Genomic DNA, 14537 nt, shown 5'->3' with positions numbered 1-14537 from the left:
TCTGGTACCATTCTTTATTCATGGCTGTGTTTTTAGGCAAGACTGTGAGTGAGCCGATTCCCTTGGCTGAGAAGCAACCCCACACATGAATGGTTTCAGGATGCTTTACAGTTGGCATGAGACAAGACTGGTGGTAGCGCTCACCTCTTCTTCTCCGAATAAGCTGTTTTCCAGATGTCCCAAACAATCGTAAAGGGGATTCATCAGAGAAAATGACTTTGCCCCTGTCCTCAGCAGTCCACTCCCTGTACCTTTTGCAGAATATCAGTCGGTCCCTGATGTTTTTTCTGGAGAGAAGTGGCTTCTTTGCTGCCCTCCTTTAAACCAGCCCTTGCTCAAAGAGTCTCCGCCTCACAGTGCGTGCAGAAGCACTCACACCAGCCAGCTGCCATTCCTGAGCAAGCTCGGCACTGCTGGTAGTCCGATCCCGCAGCTGAAACAGTTTTAAGATACGGTCCTGGCGCTTGCTGGTCTTTCTTGGGCGCCCTGGAGCCTTTTTGACAACAATGGAAGCTCTCTCCTTGAAGTTCTTGATGATGCGATAGATTGTTGACTGAGGTGCAATCTTTGTAGCTGCGATACTCTTCCCTGTTAGGCCATTTTTTTGCAGTGCAATGATGGCTGCACGTGTTTCTTTAGAGATAACCATGGTTAACTGAAGAGAAACAATGATACCAAGAACCAGCCTCCTTTTAAAGTGTCCAGTGATGTCATTCTTACTTAATCATGACTGATTGATCGCCAGCCCTGTCCTCATAAACACCCACACCTGTGTTAATGGATCAATCATTAAAACGATGTTAGCTGCTCCTTTTAAGGCAGGACTGCAATGATGTTGAAATGTGTTTTGGGGGTTAAAGTTCATTTTCTGGGCAAATATTGACTTTGCAAGTACAGTAATTGCTGTTAAGCTGATCACGCTTTGACATTCAGGAGTATATGCAAATTGCCATTACAAAAAATGAAGCAGTAAACTTTGAAAAATTACGATTTGTCTCATTCTCAATACTTTTGGCCATGACTGTACAGGTAAGAGAGGGCCAAACCTCGGGAAAGGAGAGGAGCAGGAACAAAAGGAAAACTGCGCCAAATTCAGGACAACAGTGGCATTTATACCAGGTACAAATGGAGGGAGCAACGTTCTCTGAAAGCTTTTATAGCTAGTGAGCAGGAAAATTACAGACATGGGTGTTGTTCTTTCGACAAATTAAAACAATGGCAAAAAAATACTCTGGGGTAGATATTGTGCAGCTTAAAGTAACATCACCTGTAGTCTTGAACAGAAAACGCATTAATGTTAACATCACTGAAAATTTAGGGCAGAAAAAAAATGAGTAAAAAAGTCTACTGGGTGAGACTAGAATGGGCAGACCTCTCCTCTCTATCACAAACCACCGCACATGTCCCCTCCGTTATACAGACTGCTCCCTATGCCGCCCACCTCAACACACACAATGCTCCTTATGGTTCCCCCTATGAAACAGTTTCTTTCCAATGCCCCACACAAATATCATGCTTATTATGGTGTCATGGACTGCTCCCCATGCCCACTCCTTTCTCACAGACTGCTCCCCATGCCCCTCCACTTACATACTGTTCCTTATAGTTCCCCCTATGTCACAGAGTGCTCACTATACTCCTCTCCACATACACCACTCCCTAAACCAACTTCCATGCAGACTGCTCCCCATTCTCCTCTCCATGAACTGCTCCCCATACTCCTCTACTTGATCTCCTCCCCATACTCACTTCCATGAAGACCATTCCCCATACTTCCCTCCAAACATACTACTACCCCCTACTCCTCTTTACATATATTGTTCCCCATATTCCTCTCCAAACTCACTGCTACCCTATATCTACTTACATGCAGACTGCTCCCCATATTTCTCCTCTCCACGCAGACTGCTTCCCTACTCAAACTACACATACAAGGTCGATGCACACGACAAGTCCTTGTACATGTCCTAGGACCTTGTACATGTCCTTGTACACTACTATCCTATACTCCTCTCCACACACATTGCTCCCCTATACCCACTTCCATGCAGACTGCTCACCATACTTATTTCCACGCAGACTGCTCCCCGTTTACCCAAACTACTCATACAAGGTCGATGCACATGAAAAGTCCTTGTACATGTCCTTGTACACTACTACCCCATACTCCTCTCCACACACACTGCTACCCTATACCTACTTCCATGCAGACTGTTCCCCATACTTCTCTCCACGCAGATTGCTCCCCATCTACCCAAACTACTCATACAAGGTCCATGCACACAACAAGTCCTTGTATATGCGCTGCTGAAAGTTTTAAGGACATTTCCTTAGACCGCTTCTTTCAGTTAACCTGTTAATAACCTGTGCCATTGTATATTTACTGAGGGTTAAAGCTTCTGCTACTGCAGTAATAAGGAAAGTGGAAACAAACTATCCCTGTTAAAATCCCAAACATTTTAGTTATTAAGGTGTTAGCACATCTGTTAAATATCAGAGGGGTAAGGGGCTGTATGGGACTTACATGACTTTAGTGCTTCCTATTGCTCAATACTAGTGTTGAGCGATACCTTCCGATATCGGGAAATATCGGATCGGATTGGATCGGACCGATACCGAAAAAGTATCGGATATCGCCGATTCCGATACCGGAAACCAATGCAAGTCAATGGGACAGAAATATCGGAATGAAAATAAACCCTTTCTTTCCTTGTAGGTTAATTCTACATGAAGGAAAACAACTAAGAATAATGTAGAATGTATTGGGGGAGGTGGGGGAGACAATAAAGGCATAGAGGTTTAGCCCAATCAAATGGAATAGCAGGAATTAATATTTTTTTTAAGACGTTCTGAGTTACGGAAATATTGACTATGTTAAGTATTTTTATATTTTGCAGGATATTTATGTTTCACTACTTTCATGCTCTTCACCTTCTTTTTTACTTCTCCCACACTTTCTCCTTCATCATCCTCAGCATCTTTTTCATCCACTTCTTCTTCACCTTCTTCATCTTCTTCTTCTTCACCTTCTTCGTATTATTCTTTTTTTTTCATTCTTCATATTCTACTTCTTCATATTCTTCTTCTTCATCATATTCTTATTTGTGACAGGCATTCCTGTAGTTGTTATCTATAAAAGGTTGGACATTACACCTTTCGTTCTGCCCGTCACAAAAGATTTACAACAGGATTTGTCCGCGTTCAGTTTGGCCTGCAGCAGCAGGTCTTTTCCAGGGGCACCACGAGGAGGAACGGACTCACCCCCATACACTGCTTAGTCATCTTCTGCTTATAATTTAGATATTATCTTTTGCTCTGATTTTTAGTCTTATGCTTAATGTTCTTCCGCTTTTTGTTCTGCAGCTTCTTGTATTTCTGCTTCTTGGTTTTCTGTCTCTTGTTCTTCTGTATCTTGGTGCTTGTCTTCTCTTCTTTGTCCTCTTGGTCAACTTCTTCAGGGTCATCTTCTTGGTCTTCTTCGGGGTGGTCTTCAGGGTCGTCGTCTTCGGGGGTCCTCGTCTTCGGGGTCCTCGTCTTCTTCGGGTTGGTCTTTTGGGTCCTCGTCTTCGGGGTCCTCGTCTTCTTCGGGGTGGTCTTCAGGATCCTCGTCTTCTTCGGGGTGGTCTTCAGGGTCCTCGTCTTCTTCGGGGTGGTCTTCAGGGTCCTTGTCTTCAGGGTCGTCGTCTTCGGGGTCCTCGTCTTCTTAGGGTTGGTCTTCAGGGTCCTCGTCTTCAGGGTCCTCGTCAGGGAGATCCAGAGTGATTACCAAGAACCATTTTAAAAAGCTTGAACTTGGAAATGTAGCAGAAGGTACAAGAAAGCTGAGGAACTACCGAGGACCAGCTGACGGTACTGGAACCCGGATGGGTAGCAGAAGGTACAAGAGCCAATGGAACTGCCGAAGACCAGCTGACGGTACTGGAACCCGGATGGGTAGCAGAAGGTACCCATGTAATAAAAAGTTCAAGGCCGCGAGCCGGCCGCAGTTACCAAAACCCACAGTCCTACAGGGGGTGCTTGTCCTATTGGCACTATGGAACCAGCCTTCATTGCCAGATCCCGCAGCCCACATAGGAGTCACCTAAACTGCAGGCACCATAGAGTCGGCTAACCCGACCGCAACACGACAGGACAACGCATTGGAGGCAAAGTGATGTTGACACTACCCGGAAACAGCTGGCGTGCTGGAACCAGGCTGGGCAGGAGGGAGTACCCGTGCCAAAGACACTGCCGAGAACTAGCTGACGGTACTGGAACCCGGATGGGTAGTAGAAGGTACAAGAGCCAATGGAACTGCCGAAGACCAGCTGACGGTACTGGAACTCGGTTACTAAGCAGGAGGTACCTGTGCCAGAAAGCACTACCAAGGACCAGCAGACGTTGGTGGAACTTGGATACCGAGAAGGAGGCACCTAATCCAAAGGCAATGCCGAAAACCAGCTGACGGTACTGGAACCCGGATGGGTAGCAGAAGGTACCCATGTAAAAAAAAGTTCAAGGCCGCGAGCCGGCCGCAGTTACCAAAACCCACAGTCCTACAGGGGGTGCTTGTCCTATTGGCACTATGGAACCAGCCTTCATTGCCAGATCCCGCAGCCCACATAGGAGTCACCTAAACTGCAGGCACCATAGAGTCGGCTAACTCGACCGCAACACGACAGGACAACGCATTGGAGGCAAAGTGACGTTGACACTACCCGGAAACAGCTGGCGTGCTGGAACCAGGCTGGGCAGGAGGGAGTACCCGTGCCAAAGACACTGCCGAGAACCAGCTGACGGTACTGGAACCCGGATGGGTAGCAGAAGGTACAAGAGCCAATGGAACTGCCGAAGACCAGCTGACGGTACTGGAACTCGGTTACTATGCAGGAGGTACCTGTGCCAGAAAGCACTACCAAGAACCAGCAGACGTTGGTGGAACTTGGATACCGAGAAGGAGGCACCTAATCCAAAGGCACTGCTGAGAACCAGCTGACAGTACTGGAACCCGGATGGGTAGTAGAAGGTACAAGAGCAAATGGAACTACCGAGGACCAGCTGACGGTACTGGAACCCGGATGGGTAGCAGAAGGTACAAGAGCCAATGGAACTGCCGAAGACCAGCTGACGGTACTGGAACTCGGTTACTAAGCAGGAGGTACCTGTGCCAGAAAGCACTACCAAGAACCAGCAGACGTTGGTGGAACTTGGATACCGAGAAGGAGGCACCTAATCCAAAGGCACTCCCGAGAACCAGCTGACGGTACTGGAACCCGGATGGGTAGTAGAAGGTACAAGAGCAAATGGAACTACCGAGGACCAGCTGACGGTACTGGAACCCGGATGGGTAGTAGAAGGTACAAGAGCCAATGGAACTGCCGAAGACCAGCTGACGGTACTGGAACTCGGTTACTAAGCAGGAGGTACCTGTGCCAGAAAGCACTACCAAGAACCAGCAGACGTTGGTGGAACTTGGATACCGAGAAGGAGGCACCTAATCCAAAGGCACTGCCGAGAACCAGCTGACGGTACTGGAACCCGGATGGGTAGTAGAAGGTACAAGAGCAAATGGAACTACCGAGAACCAGCTGGCGGTGCTGGAACCCAGAGTAAATACTAAAAACAGAGTGGAGCCAGAGGTGTAATTGGAGCAAGTTTTAAATCAGTAGTACAGTGGATGTGGACAAAGCAGGAGAATTTGCCGGACATACAGCAGGGGAACAGCTGACGTTACTGAACCCCAATAACACTGGAGCAAGCGTTGACTGTGCAGACGGCACTTCTGAGCAGCAACTAGCGGTATTGGAGCCCAGGGTAAATACTAAAAACAGAGGAGCCAGAGGTGTAATTGGAGCAACTTTAAAATCTGTAGTAGTGAGAATGTGGACAGAGCAGGAGAAATTGCCATCCGCACAGCAGGGGAACAGCTGACGTTACTGAACCCCAATAACACCGCAGCAAGTGTTGACTGTGCAGACGGCACTTCCGAGCGCCAACTGGCGGTGTTGGAGCTCAAGGATAATACTGAAAACAGAGGAGCCAGAGGTGTAATTGGAGCAACTTTAAAATCTGTAGTAGTGAGAATGTGGACAGAGCAGGAGAAATAGCCGTCCGCACAGCAGGGGAACAGCTGACGTTACCGAACCATAATAACATGGCAGCAAGTGTTGACTGTGCAGACGGCACTTCCGAGCGCCAACTGGCGGTGTTGGAGCTCAGGGATAATACTGAAAACAGAGGAGCCAGAGGTGTATTTGGAGGAGGTTTTAAATCAGTAGTACAGTGGATGTGGACAGAGCAGGAGAAATTGCCATCCGCACAGCAGGGGAACAGCTGACGTTACTGAACCCCAATAACACGGCAGCAAGTGTTGACTGTGCAGACGGCACTTCCAAGCGCCAACTGGCGGTGTTGGAGCTCAGGGATAATACTGAAAACAGAGGAGCCAGAGGTGTAATTGGAGCAACTTTAAAATCTGTAGTAGTGAGAATGTGGACAGAGCAGGAGAAATTGCCGTCCGCACAGCAGGGGAACAGCTGATGTTACTGAACCCCAATAACATGGCAGCAAGTGTTGACTGTGCAGACGGCACTTCCGAGCGCCAACTGGCGGTGTTGGAGCTCAGGGATAATACTGAAAACAGAGGAACCAGAGGTGTATTTGGAGGAGGTTTTAAATCAGTAGTACAGTGGATGTGGACAGAGCAGGAGAAATTGTCGTCCGCACAGCAGGGGAACAGCTGACGTTACTGAACCCCAATAACACGGCAGCAAGTGTTGACTGTGCAGACGGCACTTCCAAGCGCCAACTGGCGGTGTTGGAGCTCAGGGATAATACTGAAAACAGAGGAGCCAGAGGTGTAATTGGAGCTACTTTAAAATCTGTAGTAGTGACAATGTGGACAGAGCAGGAGAAATTGCCGTCCGCACAGCAGGGGAACAGCTGACGTTACTGAACCCCAATAACATGGCAGCAAGTGTTGACTGTGCAGACGGCACTTCCGAGCGCCAACTGGCGGTGTTGGAGCTCAGGGATAATACTGAAAACAGAGGAGCCAGAGGTGTAATTGGAGCTACTTTAAAATCTGTAGTAGTGACAATGTGGACAGAGCAGGAGAAATTGCCGTCCGCACAGCAGGGGAACAGCTGACGTTACTGAACCCCAATAACATGGCAGCAAGTGTTGACTGTGCAGACGGCACTTCCGAGCACCAACTGGCGGTGTTGGAGCTCAGGGATAATACTGAAAACAGAGGAGCCAGAGGTGTAATTGGAGGAGGTTTTAAATCAGTAGTAGTGAGAATGTGGACAGAGCAGGAGAAATTGCCGTCCGCACAGCCGGGGAACAGCTGACGTTACTGAACCCCAATGACACGGCAGCAAGTGTTGACTGTGCAGACGGCACTTCCGAGCGCCAACTGGCGGTGTTGGAGCTCAGGGATTACAGTTCAGGTGGTAGAAACATGAACAGAACAGGAGACCTGGATACTGTTGCCAACCAATTATTTATTCTGGAAGAGGACTGGCAAATTCATGCGAGATCCAGGCCTTGTTCATTTTGAGAAAAGTAAGCCGGTCAACGTTATCGGAGGATAGTCGCATGCGACGGTCTGTTAGTACACCACCTGCGGCACTAAAGACGCGTTCAGATAATACACTAGCAGCAGGGCAAGCTAGCACCTCCAATGCATACTGACTAAGCTCTGGCCATGTATCCAGCTTACAGACCCAAAACTTGAAGGGAGAAGAGCCGTCTGGGAGTACACTAAGAGGGCAAGACATGTAGTCTGTCACCATCTGACGGAAACGTTGCCTCCTGCTGACTGGAGCCGTCTGTGATGGTGTAGACATTTGTGGCGGCGGGGACACAAAACTTTGCCACATTTCGGCCATACTGGTCTTGCCTTGTGCTGAGGCGCTGCTTCTGCTCCCTCTTTGTGCAGAGCTTCCTCCACTGCCTCGATGCACTGAGCTGCTTTGTAAAGCACTAGCAGCACTGCTCTCGGTTGGAATGGAGAACATGATGGAATGCACCAGTGCGTCTTGGTACTCCCGCATTTTACGCTCCCGGTTCAACGGTGTTATGAGGCTTTGTAAGTTGTCCCGGTAGCGAGGATCTAGGAGGGTGGACACCCAATAATCAGCCGTGTTGAGAATGTGGGCGATGCGGCGGTCGTTTCTCAGGCACTGCAGCATGAAATCAACCATGTGCTGCAGACTGCCAACTGGCCAAGAAACGCTGTCCCCTGCTTGAGGCGTGATCTCTGCCTGCTCTGCATCACCCCACCCTCGCTCTAGATACTAACTACTAGAGCATTGTGTACCTCCCTCCTCTGGACAGATGTCTTCCTCATCCATTGACTCCTCCTCATCCTCCTCACAAAGTGTCCCCTGCCTAGGCCTTTGTGAGGAACCACGTTGCGCAGACTGTAGAGAAGCAGATGGCATTTGTGACTCCTCATCCTCCACCTCTTCCAAAACCTCGTCCCTTAGTGCTTGCAGTGTTTTTTCAAGCAGGCAGATAAGGGAGATAGTCATGCTGACTAGTGCATCATCTGCACTCGCCATCCGCGTGGAATAATCGAAGGCACGCAAAACGTGGCAAATGTCCTTCATAGAGGCCCACTCAGTGGTGGTGAAGTGTGAACGGCGCGCACTGCGACTTGTTTGCGCCTGCTGCAGCTGGTACTCCATTACTGCTGCCTGCTGCTCACACAACCTCTCCAACATATGTAACGTTGAATTCCACCTGGTGGGTAGGTCACATATGATGCGATGTTCCGGAAGAAGTAATCGGCGCTGCAGAGCTGCAATGCGTGATCTTGCATTGCTGGAACGCCGCAAGTGAGCGCACTCTATGCGGAACTTGTGAAGCAGTGCATCAAGATCCGGATAGTCTCTCAAAAAACTCTGCACGACCAAGTTGAGCACATGTGCCAGACATGGGATGTGAGTGAGGTTGCCTAGGCCCAGAGCTGCCACCAGATTTCGGCCATTGTCACACACTACCATGCATGGCTGGAGATTCGCTGGCACAAACCATACGTCGCTCTGCTGCTTGATGGCATTCCAGAGCTCCTGCGCTGTGTGGCTTCGATTCCCCAAAGAAATTAATTTTAATACGGCCTGTTGACGTTTGGCCACAGCTGTGCTCATATTGGTCACCATAACAGGTAACCGTTCACGGGTCGATGTGGAGGTAGACCGTGACGGCTCCTGCAGCGCTGATTCAGAGGAACTGGAGTATGAGGAGGAGTCAATGTGTACAGACTGGATTCCTGCAATCCTTGGAGTTGGCAGAACACGTACAGCGCCACTCTCAAGATCTGTACCTGGCTCCACAACATTTACCCAATGGGCAGTGAGGGAAAGGTATCGTCCCTGTCCATGCTTACTGGTCCACGCATCGGTGATCAGGTGGACCTTGCTACTGACGGCGTTTTGTAGCGCATGTTTAATTTTTCCCTCCACATGATGTTGCAGGGCAGGGACGGCTTGCCTGCTGAAATAAAAGCGGCTGGGCACGTTGTATTGTGGGACTGCCAATGCCATAAAGTTACGGAATGTGTCAGTCTCCACCAGCCTGAATGATAGCATTTCAAGGGCCAGTAGTTTAGCAATGCCAGCATTCAGAGCCTGTGCTCGGGGGTGGTTTGCCGAGTATGGGCGCCTTTTCTCCCATGCCTGTGCTAACGATGGCTGTAGACTGGCCTGGGAGTGTGAGGATGACTGGGAAAGTGGTGCTGTGGGTGGAATTACACTGTGTCTCTGTACAACAGTGCCAGAGATTCTTCCATGGCGATCCTGTGAGGAAGCCGAACCAGCTGTGTGTGAGCTGGAGGAAGAGGCTACAACACGAGCTGAAGAGGTGGTAGGTGGCGCTGTAGGTTGGCCTAGGTCTTCAGTGTGTTTTTGTAACTCCACCACGTGCTTGGTCCGCACATGTTTCCACATATTTGTGGTATTGAGGTTGCTGACACTTTTCCCTCTTTTCACCTTCTGATTACACAGCTTGCATTTGACAAAGCAAATGTCATCTGCAACTGTGTCAAAAAAGGACCAGGCACTGCAAGTCTTGGGAGCGCCCGCTTTGGATTTTGGAAGAACCATGCTCCTAATGGGTGCCGAAGTGGAGGCTACAGGCAACCAAGTCTTCCCCCTCCCTCTCCCTCCTTTTTGGGCTGTTCGGGGAATCTCTTCCTCAGAGCTGCTCCCACCACCTTCCTGTCCCTCACGCCATGATGGGTCAAGGACCTCATCATCTACACCACCCTCTTCAAACAACTGCTTCTCCTGGGTAGTCTCGACAGCACAGTACGCATCAGAAAGTGGCACCTGAGTCTCATCATCAGATGCGTACTGAGGTGTGCTGCTGACCATAGGCACTGGCCCACCCGCCTCTTCAGATTCAGAGAGACAAAACGGTTGCGCATCACTGCATACTACCTCTTCTTCAAATTCTCAAATTCTGCTTGGCTGGCCCCCTCTTTCCAAGCCAAGAGATTCAGAGAACAGAAGTAGAGTTGGCTCCTGTCCAGGGCTCTCTGACTGCCTGGGCAATTTGGCAGGTGGTGAAGAGACAGATGGGTGCTCTTCAGTGCTCAGGACCTGAGAGGATCTGGAAATAATTGAAGTCGATGCGTTAGCTGCCATCCATCCGACAATGGCTTCAATTTGGTCCTCCCGCAGCAGTGGGGTACGGCTAGCTCCTACAAAGCTGCGCATAAAGGACTGTTCCCTGGTAAAACTGGGGGATGCTGAGTCACTGGTGCCCGCAGCAGGCACAGAATCCCCACGTCCTCTCCCTGCAGGCACAGAATCCTCACGTCCTCTCCCTGCAGAAACTCCACGCCCACGCCCACGACCACATGCCTTACTCCCTGCCTTCTTCATCTTGGTAGACTGATAAAGATAGGCAGAAAAGTACTAAGGGCTTAGTGTGCTTATTCCTGAACAGCTGCTAACAGGTATAAGAAACACTAATTTTATAAAGTGTGGACTAGACTTTAATATGAGCTAATGTGGCCTACACAACTGTAAAGTGGAGTGTTTGGTGAACTTTATTTAGGTTTTTTTTGTCACAAAAAGACACTGGATGTGCCTAAAGATGTAATAACGATAGTATCACAAACTTTTTGTAGCTATTACAATGTAGGAAGGTAACCTACAATGCAATAGATGAGGCTGCAAAAAATAGGCTAATACTAATCTGGCTGGGGCTGCAGGGCCCAATGCTGCAGAAAGGCTCCTCTATCTACTCCTATATAGTGTGTTTGGAACCAATTTAGCTGAATACGGATGGAACCACCACACTAATAGGAGAAATCGGGAAAAATTATGAATTGGCAAAAAAGGACAATGTATGAGGCAGTGACACACACTGAGTGCACTACAACCAGACGTGGCTGAAGCACACACTACAGCGTGAGCTGCACTCACACACAGAGAGCTTGCAGAAAGCGGTGAACAGCACAGAGAACTGTGCACTAGCACTGCAAGGCACAGCGATTTATAAAGTAGCTTGGGTAAAGCAGAATAGACCAAATAGGTAGCTAAAACTGTCCCTCAAAACAACAGCGTCCTATCCTTAACTGAATTCACAGCAGAGTGAGCTCAAAATGGTGGCGGCGGCTTTTATAGTGCATCATGACATCATTTCAGCAGCCAATCACAGCCATGCCATTAGTTAAGATGCCTACATGCCTAACAGGATGTGTCCACACTTCTTAGGATCCTCATTGGCTGAATAAAATGAAAATGGCTCATTGCATTATGGGAACTTCCGATTCCGGTATACGATATTGCAAAAGTATCGGAATTAAGTATCGGAATTCCGATACCGCGAATATCGGCCGATACCCGATATTTCAGTATCGGAATGCTCAACACTACTCAATACCAAACCACAGAAAGCCATTTTTCTCACGACATACGTGATCGGGAAGTGAGAGTCTTGCACCTGCTGTGATATTACATCATGTTCCTACTGTTATGTCACTGGAGTAATTGTCCTTATTAGCCAATTAGATGATTGCTCAATGTTTTCTCTGCAAGAAATGAAGTACACTGTGTCCTAATCGATCAGCAGACTGATATATACAGTATGTTACAGCAGAATCCCAATAATCCTGGTAGATGTTGAATATTGTGAATTTTTGGGCGAACAGAACATACAAAGTATAAATCTCATTTGCCATCTTAAAGAGGACATGTCTGCACATTTCAAGTGCCCAGTTTTTGCTCTTATTTTATTCCATTTGTGTCTCTTTTTTATTTTTTTTTACGGTTCCAGAGATATGACCCTTTTTATTTAGCGCTAATATTTATGGTCTTTACAAGGAATAATCCTGTAATGCACACCCCCTTGTAAAAAAAAAAAGCCCATATCTCTGAATCCATATAGCAGATTTAATTTAAAAAAAAAATCGGAATACCCTGGGATAGCAATGGGAATAAAATTAAACTTTTGATCTGGTGACAGGTCTTCTTTAAAGAGGTTGTCCCCTACTTTTACATTGATAACTTATCCTTGGGATAGGTCATCAATGTCTGATTGGGCGGGGTCCGACAACTGGCACCTCCATTGATCACCTGCTACCGTTGTAGGCAGCGGCGGCTGCCAGCCGGAAGTGCTTGCTTGCAGAGCTGGCCGTGTACTTGTAGTGGTCGCCGCAGGGCACTACACATCCTCCTCCTATTGATTTGAATAGGAGGGGGATATGCAGTACCAAGCCTCGGCCAATACAAGTAGACGGCCAGCTCCGCAAGTGAGCACTTCCGGCCATCGGCCACCGCTGCCTACTCTAATAACAGCTGATCATTAGGGGTGCTGGGTGTCGGACCCCGCCCAATCAGACCTTGATGATCTATCCTAAAGAATGTAAAAGTAGTGGACAACCTCTTTAAAGGAAAGATAAAATAAAAAATTGCAATCATTGTTTTCATGCATCTAATATAAAAAATAAACATACCTTTTAAACAGATGAACAGAAGAACAGATGGAAGTACTACATATATACACATAAGGTACAGACTAGAAAGATCTATAACTATGGAAACACATAGGTCTACAAGGGAGCTGTAGACACAAAACGGCAGGACATTTTTAGACAAAATTATTGTCTAAAGTTGCTTCATTTTTTATTTTATACGATTTTTAACAATAAAAAAAAATCAGTGTATAAATCCAACTGGTCATTTCTAAGGTAGAAATCTGAGCTGAACCTGGTGGGTTTGCATATTGTCGTGGATCTGGGCTAGGGTTAGCTGCATTGTAATTCATACTGCCCCTACCATAAGGGATTGATGGGCAGTAACGCATATCTACACTGTGTGCAGAATTATTAGGCAAGTTGTATTTTAGAGGATTATTTTTATTATTGATGAACAACTATGTTCTCAATCAACCCAAAAGACTCATAAATATCCAAGCTTAATATTTTTGGAAGTTGGAGTGTTTTTTTTTTTTGATTTGGCTATCTTAGGAGGATATCTGTTGGTGCAGGTAACTATTACTGTGCCGAATTATTAGGCAACTTAATAAAAACCAAATATAATCCCATCTCACTTGTTTATTTTCACCAGGTAAACCAATATCAGTGCACAAAAATTAGAAATAAACATTTCTGACATGCAAAAACAAAAACCAAAAAAATTAGTGATGAATATAGCCACCTTTCTTTATGATGACACTCAACAGCCTTCCATCCATAGATTCTGTCAGTTGCTTGATCTGTTTTCAATCAACATTGCGTGCAGCAGCCACCACAGCCTCCCAGATACTGTTCCGAGAGGTGTACTGTTTTCCCTCCCTGTAGATCTCACATTTTATGATGGACCACAGGTTCTCTATGGAGTTCAGATCAGGTGAACAAGGGGGCCATGTCATTATTTTTTCTTCTTTTAGACCTTTACTGGCCAGCCACGCTGTGGAATAGTTTGATGCATGTGATGGAGCATTATCCTGCATGAAAATCATGTTTTTCTTGAACGATACTGACTTTTTCCTGTACCACTGCTTGAAGATATTGTCTTCTAGAAACTGGCAGTAGGTCTGGGAGTTGAGCTTCACTCCAGCCTCAACCCGAAAAGGTCCCACAAGTTCATCTTTGATGATACCAGCCCATACCAGTACCCCACCTCCATCTTGCTGGCGTCGGAGTGGAGCTCTCTGCCCTTTACTGATCCAGCCTCTGGCCCATCCATCTGGCCCATCAAGAGTCACTCTCATTTCATCAGTCCATAAAACCTTTGAAAAATCAGTCTTAAGATATTTCTTGGCCCATTCTTGACATTTCATCTTATGTTTCTTGTTCATAGGTGGTGGTTTTTCAGCCTTCCTTACCTTGGCCATGTCCCTGAGTATCGCACACCTTGTGCTTTTTGATACTCCAGTAACGTTGCAGCTCTAAAATATGGTAAAACTGGTGGTGAATGGCATCTTGGCAGCTTCACGCTTGATTTTCCTCAATTCATGGGCAGTTATTTTGGGCCTTTTTTGGCCAACATGCTTCTTGCGACCCTGTTGGCTATTTGCCATGAAACGCTTGATTGTTCGGT

Source organism: Phyllobates terribilis, unplaced genomic scaffold (genome assembly GCF_046119375.1).
Source record: "Phyllobates terribilis strain yellow unplaced genomic scaffold, ASM4611937v1 Scaffold_11__3_contigs__length_659146591, whole genome shotgun sequence".
Taxonomy (NCBI): Eukaryota; Metazoa; Chordata; class Amphibia; order Anura; family Dendrobatidae; genus Phyllobates; species Phyllobates terribilis.
The sequence above is the reverse complement of the archived record's forward strand: the minus strand, read 5'-3'. Positions refer to the sequence as shown.